We start from the raw sequence: 10,100 nt of genomic DNA, 5'->3' as shown, positions 1-10,100 counted from the left end.
CAAATAAAAAAAAAAAAAAAACAGGTTTTGAAACACAGTGCTGCAAAAGGCCTTTTGTTGGTTATGTAGAGCAAGCAGCTAATGTTATGCGGGAGACACTGTGTGCCAGCCGCTACATCCTGGTGTGTAGTAGCTGTATCACTGCTCTGCTTTGTTGGAGCCAGCCCAAGGTTTCTCTGCTGTTTAAATAAAGGCCAACAGAAAGGAAAGCTGATAGAAGACGCTGGGAAAGTAGTAGAAGTGACATATTGTAAGCGAGATGAAAGAGGAAGAGAAAGCTGTTGATACATGATGTGAAAGGTGGGAGAATTATTGTTTTTCTTTTCTAAATGGCAGCACGAAGGAAGTCAAACTGCGTGAAGGAGGTGGAAAAACCTCAAGAGAAAAGAGAAAGACGCCGGCTTCAGCAGCAGGAGCTCAGGGAGAAAAGAGCTCAGGTACACTGATGATGTTCTTTTTTCTTTTTGCCATAGAGTTGATTACATTGAAGTGAGTATCTATTTGACATGAGAATAATTGTCATGTTGTCTGTCTCTGTCCTTCAAGAGGTGGACACCACCATCCCCAACTATGAGATCATGTACATGATCCGAGATTTCCGAGCCAGTTTAGACTACCGGCCCCTGACCACAGCAGACCTAGTGAAAATTCTTCTTCGCCCCCCGTCCCTCTTCTCAGCTGTTTTTCTTTCCCTGTTTCTTTCTCCCCTTTTCTTTCTCCCAGTAAAGTCTGTCCCGTATTCAGCAAATGAAAATAAAATAAACAATAAAAGGTGAATCAAATAGACCATTACGGCAAGGCTGGGATGGTCAGTTTGGTAAAGTAAATCCGTTGGGCATCTTTCTTTGCCTTTAGACAATAATTCTGATGGCAAAAGAGCCAAACGGGACAGGCAAAAAAAAAAGAAAAAAGAAAATTCTTCTTCGCTCCTGATCGGTAAGAATTGACCTTCATCCAAAGTTTAATAAATGTCCTTCTCATTGCACTGCCCAGATTAAAGAGCACAGAATATGCGTTTGTGTGAGGAAATGTCCACTCAACAAAAAAGGTGAGGTCTTTGATGAGTTTCGCCTCATGCTACGTGCTAAGTACTTTTTTATATTGTTGTATTTGAAAGTGTCGCCTCTGCTGTGTTTCAGAGTTGTCCATGAAGGATTTGGATGTGATCACCATTCCCAGTAAGGATGTGGTGATGGTTCATGAACCTAAACAAAAAGTGGACCTGACCCGCTACCTGGAGAACCAGACCTTCCATTTTGACTACGCCTTTGACGACAGCACCACAAACGAGATGGTTTACAGGTTTGTGACCCGAAGCGACATCTGAGCTGTTAGATTTATTCAATTTCGAGTCAGATTCAGATTATGTGATGCAGCACACGATAAGCCAACCAAAGACACAGGCGGAGAATCTCTGCCAAGCAATGGCGCACAATCAAGAACAACCAGACTTTCCAGTATTTGCAGTGTTTGTCTTAGCTTAGTTTTGAGAGATGTTTGCAGACAGCTATGTCTGGGGAAAAAAAAATTGTTGAACGGTTTCTGATGCACAAACTACAAATGAACAAGTCAGTGTTTTGCCACAAATTATCGGCTAGGGGGAGGAAACCCTGGATCAGCGCAGCCACACTCATTGAGTGGTGCGACCTGGCCGCTCGGCCAGCGGAATTGGACCGATATGTGTTGATTGTGATTGTTTTTTGGTTTTTTTTTAAATCATTTAGAAACATACTACAAAAGACTGTTTATCTATTTGCATTGTTACTAAACCAAACTAATTCAAATAATAGCCACAGTTTGACAATTTCAAGTTGCAAATTCATAGATAATAAAAAACTGAAATCTGTTTTTTTACATGTTAATATAATTCCTTTAGTCAGAAGAAAGGTGACTAACAAACAAAATTAGATGAATTAATTGTTAATATTTTATGTATAAATTTGGGGATGGAGTAGCGCATGACTGTGTTTTGTCTTCTCCTGCAGGTTCACAGCTAGACCTCTTGTGGAAACCATTTTTGAGAGAGGCATGGCCACCTGTTTTGCCTACGGACAGACAGGCAGTGGAAAAACACATGTGAGTTACAATTACAGGGAGTGCAGAATTATTAGGCAAATGAGTATTTTGTCCACATCATCCTCTTCATGCATGTTGTCTTACTCCAAGCTGTATAGGCTCGAAAGCCTACTACCAGTTAAGCATATTAGGTGATGTGCATCTCTGTAATGAGAAGGGGTGTGGTCTAATGACATCAACACCCTATATCAGGTGTGCATAATTATTAGGCAACTTCCTTTCCTTTGGCAAAATGGGTCAAAAGAAGGACTTGACAGGCTCAGAAAAGTCAAAAATAGTGAGATATCTTGCAGAGGGATGCAGCAGTCTTAAAATTGCAAAGCTTCTGAAGCGTGATCATCGAAAAATCATTCAAAATAGTCAACAGGGTCACAAGAAGCGTGTGGAAAAACCAAGGCGCAAAATAACTGCCCATGAACTGAGAAAAGTCAAGCGTGCAGCTGCCAAGATGCCACTTGCCACCAGTTTGGCCATATTTCAGAGCTGCAACATCACTGGAGTGCCCAAAAGCACAAAGTGTGCAATACTCAGAGACATGGCCAAGGTAAGAAAGGCTGAAAGACGACCACCACTGAACAAGACACACAAGCTGAAACGTCAAGACTTGGGCCAAGAAATATCTCAAGACTGATTTTTCTAAGGTTTTATGGACTGATGAAATGAGAGTGAGTCTTGATGGGCCAGATGGATGGGCCCGTGGCTGGATTGGTAAAGGGCAGAGAGCTCCAGTCTGACTCAGACGCCAACAAGGTGGAGGTGGAGTACTGGTTTGGGCTGGTATCATCAAAGATGAGCTTGTGGGGCCTTTTCGGTTTGAGGATGGAGTCAAGCTCAACTCCCAGTCCTACTGCCAGTTTCTGGAAGACACCTTCTTACCTTTTGGAAGAAGGTAGCCCTGTGACTACTGGTGGTGGTCAGAGGGCCCGGTGGCGCCAGTGTCCGGCAGCCTCGCCTCTGTCAGTGCGCCCCAGGGTGGCTGTGGCTACAATGTAGCTTGCCATCACCAGTGTGTGAATGTGTGTGTGAATGGGTGGATGACTGGATATGTAAAGCGCTTTGGGGTCCTTAGGGACTAGTAAAGCGCTATATAAATACAGGCCATTTACCATTTCAAGCAGCGGTACAGGAAGAAGTCTGCATCCTTCAAGAAAAATATGATTTTCATGCAGGACAATGCTCCATCACACGCGTCCAAGTACTCCACAGCGTGGCTGGCAAGAAAGGGTATAAAAGAAGAAAAACTAATGACATGGCCTCCTTGTTCACCTGATCTGAACCCCATTGAGAACCTGTGGTCCATCATCAAATGTGAGATTTACAAGGAGGGAAAACGGTACACCTCTCTGAACAGTGTCTGGGAGGCTGTGGTTGCTGCTGCACGCAATGTTGATGGTGAACAGATCAAAACACTGACAGAATCCATGGATGGCAGGCTTTTGAGTGTCCTTGCAAAGAAAGGTGGCTATATTGGTCGCTGATTTGTTTTTGTTTTGTTTTTGAATGTCAGAAATGTATATTTGTGAATGTGGAGATGTTATATTGGTTTCACTGGTAAAAATAAATAATTGAAATGGGTATATATTTGTTTTTTGTTAAGTTGCCTAATAATTATGCACAGTAATAGTCACCTGCACACACAGATATCCCCCTAAAATAGCTAAAACTAAAAACAAACTTAAAAACTACTTCCAAAAAACATTCAGCTTTGATATTAATGAGTTTTTTGGGTTCATTGAGAACATGGTTGTTGTTCAATAATAAAATTATTCCTCAAAAATACAACTTGCCTAATAATTCTGCACTCCCTGTAGGTGTTTGACCTGCTGAATCGTAAAGCTAAGCTGAGGGTACTGGAGGATGGGAAACAGCAAGTGCAGGTGGTGGGTGGGGCTGCAGGAGAAGGAGGTCAAGTGCACAGAGGATGTCATGAAACTCATTGAAGTGGGAAACAGCTGCAGGTATGACAGCAGGAACTTTCTCAGGAATCCCGAGACTTTGAGTTCTTGTATTTGATCAGTGATCAGATCAAAACTCTGAAACTCGTTTATTGTCACGCAGACGTCGTCTAGCACAATATTCATGTTCTTTGAGGATGTTTTTCCTTCTCCTAAAGTTATTAATTTCTTGCCCTCGCTGCTGCTGCTTCTTCATCATCTTGATCACCCCCCAAAAGAACATCAGGGCAGACGTCAGCCAACGCTCACTCGTCTTGCAGCCACGCCGTATTCCAGATCATTCTCCGGAGGAAGGGGAAGATGCATGGAAAGTTCTCCCTCATCGATCTTGCGGGCAATGAGAGGGGGGCGGATACATCGAGCGCTGACCGGCAGACTCGTCTGGAGGGAGCAGAGATCAACAAAAGCTTGTTAGCCCTGAAGGTCTGCATGCAGTGAAGGGATAGCTGAGTAGCTGACTCCTAAGTGTTGGCTACCACTTCATTTAGTTTTTTCTGTTGATTTGTAAAATAACAAAGAAATGTCATGTATACTTTTCCATTTGTTTTTTTTATTTTATTTTACCAAGGATGTCTCTCTTGTTGTTTCAGGGGTGTATCAGAGCTCTGGGTCATAACAAGCCCCATACACCATTCAGAGCCAGTAAGCTCACCCAGGTCCTCAGAGACTCCTTTATTGGGGAAAACTCACACACATGCATGGTCAGTCCTCTGTCTTCATAAACAGTCTTTGGCCATGTTATCACATCTCTTCCACAGGTTAATAAATATGAAATAAATCTGAATGACATTGTTACGTCCCCACATGAAAGCTAGGCGAAGAGGGTGGGGGACAGTAACAGTTGGATCCGGGTTGAAATGAAAAGGACGCCAGGCAGGGGTATTTAACACAAAATGAGTCTTTATTATAATCAATTAACTCAATAATCATATGAATAGTAACAACAGAAAGAGACCGCACCGCTGCTTTAATGATAACTCAGACAGATCAACGCAAGGAGAATGGTGACCACTTCAACAAAGAAAACAACTATAAGGCTTCAACAGAAAAAGACACCAACGCTGCTATTAACAATAACCAGGCAGGCCAACCAAAGTAATGGAGGCCGCCGTCACCTAAGCAAAACCACTACTCGGTTAAGAGCTACTCACAAAGAGCCACGCACGGTGGGGCTGGTCACACTCACACAGCAGGCCTTTTCCACACCTAGGCTGGAAACACACACTGACCAGCACAGAGGAAAACCACCAGAAACCTCTCCTACCACTCCACACTGTAGGCAGGACAATCACATACATAACACGCAACGCGGAGACACCAGAGAAAGCCACCCCCCCACATCCAGTCCATCCCCAGCTTATATAACCTCAGAGAGGTGATTGCTGACTGGGCCCAGGTGATAAACGAGGCCAATGAGCAGCAGTTGTGTCCTGGGGAGAGAGAAGAAGCGAGAGAGAGAGACAGAGTGGTGGAGCAAGAAAGGAGGAGGCAGAGAAAAACACCACGCCCACACAAGGGCAGTTTCAGGAGGCCCAGCTAGGGCCGTAACAGACATATTCTGTTTTTTCCTCCAGATTGCAACCATTGCTCCTGGGATGACATCCTGTGAGACAACACTCAACACACTACGCTATAGCAAACAAAAACTATTGTGAGCCGCCTCCCTTATATTGCCTTTGGGCTTTTGGAGCCTTGACCTGACTTTTAAAAAATAATTGGTAAAAAAAGCTCTATGCTGCTGAAAAATGAAAAATAGATATTTGCAAAATTCTGCCTAAATATGTATTTTACCTGGTTAATGCGTGCGGCGGGGGCGTGGTCTGCAGCGCCGCTGCAGGGGAGGCGGACGCACCTGAGCGGCACCCGCAATCACGCCTCGCCGCCTTAAAGTCTGTGCTCTCTCTGCTGTTGTTGTTGGTGGTGTGTGTCGGGCTGTGAGCTGCGAAGCTACAGCCGGCTGTATGCGTACAGCAACCGTGTGTGAAAAGTGGTCAATAAAGAGATGCTGAAAAGCGCGTTCATGCAAACATCGTCGGGTCTGCCGTGATGTGTTTACAATGGGACTTCTGATCCTGAACCTCTGCTCACAGCGTCTGCTAATCGGTGCTGTGCGAAGTCAGTTTACGCAGGACTGTAAGCTGTCATCTGTCGTCTGTGAGGCGTGAGCAGTGTTTGTCTTTAACATAGTTCACGGTGGAGCTGCTGACATAATGTGGATCCGAAGCAGGGGCGGATCTAGAGAAATTTTCTTAGGGTGGCATGAGGGTGGCAAAGAAATTAAATGGGGTGGCAAAATCAAAGCCTTTTTTTTTCCCCAAACACATATGCAGGTGGTTACGTATGGTTAAAATGATTCAAATGCAGTAAGTATGCACGTTTTTCATATAAATATAGTCTATAACTTAATTATTGTCTGTAGCCCACATAATTACACACTTTAGTTACATAAAACATGTGAGTTTTGATGTTATGTACTGTATAGCCTGTATAATAAATAAATATGTAGCCCAATAAGTATAAAATCCAGAAAGCTACACAACATGGGGCGGTTCATTTACAAACACAAGTCTAACTTAAGTTTCACACTGTTTGTTGTTAGAAAGCAATCACATTGTTACAGCTTAAATTACACAAAATGTCAGAAATCTGCACTGTCATGAACATAAATTTAAACCTAATTTTTCATGATTTGTTGGATGAACCCACTGAGGTCTGAAATACAAGCGGCCATTTTTGACTCCTTTTGAGTTTACGTTTGTATTTCACCCTCAGATTGTTTCATTTTATTTTTTCCTCCTTGCCTTGTTTGGTATCATTCTTTTCAGCTCAACTGAATTTAGTTGTTTTTTTCACTGACATACTGCATTAGTATTACTGATCTGAAATCACACAAAGAACTTAAAATCCTAGTAGTATTTTTTTACTGTTAAAAATAACACAGACATGTTGAGGAAATTTTTATAACTTGAAATGCAAATATAAATTGTACATTTTGTAAACATATACAACTATTTCTCTAAAAATGCAGCCAATACACCTGCCGTTTCTTTCATTTTGTACAACCATTTAAAAATATTACTAAAACTAAAATGAGAGAACAATCAGGTGTCGCAATAAGATGCCCCACAAATGATGTGTGCCAGTAAAAAAAAGGTTGTCCACCAAAAGACAGAAGAGAACAGCACAGGGAGAAACCTGCAGGCCTGACAACAACAGGTGTATCACTCTGCTGGTTTTCTACTTAGTGACAGTGTTTACACTGCAATGTGCCTTAGTGACATTCATTAGTGCCCTCACTGACACACAAAACAAAACACAGACTACACAACAGAACAACTACACAAGACAACACAACACACTAAGTATACACTCCACACTAAACGTCACAAATCTCCCACATCTAAAAACTCTCTCTCACTCTGTCTCTCTCTCACTCGCTCACTCTGTCTCGCTGCCGTTTCCGTCACTCCCAAAACTCTCCCCTCTTCCTAAACAACCAAATAACCAAATCCCACGTGTTGACTTTTTTTTTAAATTGGTTGACATGGTACATTTTTCCACCGATAGGAAAGAGGTGGCTTGTTTTCCTTTCTTTACTGTTTTCGCGCTGTCCTTAGAAAACGCTTAAAACACACACACACAAAAACGTGATGACAGTATTTAGAAAAAAGCATGGCTTATATATATTATCATAACTATGGATTTACTGGCCTGTAATTAAAATTTAAAAACTTTGAAGTCCGAACTTTTAATGTGGGCTGAAATAGACTCAGCGTGGCTGCAGCTTGTTGCTATGTCAGCTTACATCAGTCATATGATTTGGAGGTGCAGCGTGTCTGTGGACCACAGAGGGTTAATAACACTCACCTTCATTCCATTTCCAGAGTGTAACATCCAACCACCTGTGTAAAATCCGAAATTCCCATGGTGTTGTTCAAAATGTGCTCTGGCACAATCATAAGCATCGCTTGCTACTGAAAACAAGAAAAAAAGCGGTCCTGCTATGGGCTGAACCATTTGTTAATGGTGGAGGGGGGGAACACTATGCAATATATTCAGTTTTAGCATTTATATTCACTGTTGACTGTAACTACGCTCAAACTGTTAATGCTATCTTATTTTAATAAACAACACTGTCATATGCAAAACTGGGGTGGCACTTGGGGTGGCAAGGGATCATTTTAGGGTGGCACTTGCCACCCCATGCCACCCTTCTAGATCCGCCCCTGATCCGAAGATCCATAATTGGCCTACCTGGGGTTGAAAGTCTCGATAAATGCACGGCGTTTCGGCGGGAATACCGGCTTCCGCGAGTGTGACGCTTATATTGAGCGAGGAAAAAATAATAGAATATAATTTTATATTTATATTTCAATATCACAATAATCTTCCAATTTAGAACTACAAGTTTAAAAGAACTAACATAAACTAGAAAAATTTGCATTTCCTGCGAAAATGCAGTGTGGATGCTTTAAAGCTGAAGCTTTCTGCTGAAACTAGCTGAAAAAGCTGAAAAATTGCAGAAATTGTAAAAACTTTGCAGAAGCAAAGGAACTTTGCTAAAATGTAATGACTTAGCAGAACTGCAATATCTTAGAGGAAACATAATACTTGGCAGAAATACAATAGCATAGCAGAACTTAGCAGAAATATTGTAACTTACCAGAAACACGATAACTTCTCAAAAATACAAGAATTTAGGAGAAATAGTATAAGATAACAGAAAGAATATATTTAGCCAAACATTCTTAAACATTACAGAAATACTATGATTTAGAGAAACAGTACAACATAGCAGAAATACTGTAATTTGACAGAAATACTATATTTGGCAGAAATACTATATTTAGCACAAATCTTATAAAATAGCAGAAATGCTGTATTTAGCACAAATACTGAAAAGCAGCAGAAATGCTATGACATAGCACAATAGTAATATCTTAAATAGAAAAATTGGAAAAGCAAAATGGACAGCTGAAAAAATCCTGAACATGCTAAGGGTCCCTCAAATGTAATTGTTAAATAAAAAGAAAATCAGCAAAAAAAGTATAACAGTCACACAATCACAAATATGGACACATATTGAAACACACATGCACAGAGAGACACACACAGGACCAAATTCAGTCAACCAGTCTAAATATATTGAATTAAAATCATACAATAAGATGCTCCCATAAAAACTCTCTCTCGCCCTCCCTTTCTCTCTCTCTCTGTCTCACACACACACACACACACACACACACACACACACACACACACACACACACACACACACACACACACACACACACACACACAGCAGCAGCAGCAGCAGCAGCAGCAGAAAGTGAACAGGGGCTGTTAACAGCATGTTTCTAGGTCAGTCAAACAGCTGTGACCTTCTCAATTTGAATCCACCAATCAGAGAGGCTGTGTGCTTTTTCCCGCCAAAACTGGTGCACCAAGTGCAGGCTTTTACACATGCAGCACAGAGAGAGACAGGATTTTTGCAGTCTATTTCTCATAGTGAGAATTCCCCTCAAACAAACAGCCATAAATTTCTAACCGTAGGGGCTAAAACAGTCATTCTTAGACCATTTTATTCAGAAGACATAGGGGAATCTTGAAATACTGACCATTTAAAATAAAAATATGAAATATTAGAGATATATGACATAGATGATTGGTGGGCTTAGAAGCCACGAAGGTCCCAATATGCAAATTTAAATGTGCCAGGACTCAGATATGATTGGCTGGCTGGGAAGCCATGAAGGCAACAATATGCAAATTTAAATGTGCCAGGACTCAGATATGATTGGCTGGCTGAGAAGCCATGAAGGTCCCAATATGCAAATTTGAATGTGCCAGGACTCAGATATGATTGGCTGGCTGGGAAGCCATGAAGGCAACAATATGCAAATTTGAATGTGCCAGGACTCAGATATGATTGGCTGGCTGGGAAGCCATGAATGCCCCAATATGCAAATTTGAATGTGCCAGGCCTCACATATGATTGGCTGGCTGGGAAGCCGTCCAATATTACAGTCCTTACAGAGGACTGACTCCCTGGGGACCTGGCAGAAATAT

At 41.8% G+C, this 10,100-nt stretch overlaps 1 pseudogene; it reads left to right on the top strand.

The window, feature by feature from the left end:
- The first annotated feature begins 917 nt into the window (after positions 1–917).
- LOC109204557 (kinesin-like protein KIF2A) lies at positions 918–5,680 on the top strand (annotated as a pseudogene).
- Positions 5,681–10,100: the final 4,420 nt, after the last annotated feature.

The sequence above is a fragment of the Oreochromis niloticus genome, linkage group LG12 (assembly GCF_001858045.2).
Source record: "Oreochromis niloticus isolate F11D_XX linkage group LG12, O_niloticus_UMD_NMBU, whole genome shotgun sequence".
Classification (NCBI taxonomy): Eukaryota; Metazoa; Chordata; class Actinopteri; order Cichliformes; family Cichlidae; genus Oreochromis; species Oreochromis niloticus.
This window is presented reverse-complemented; position numbering and strand designations above follow the sequence as displayed.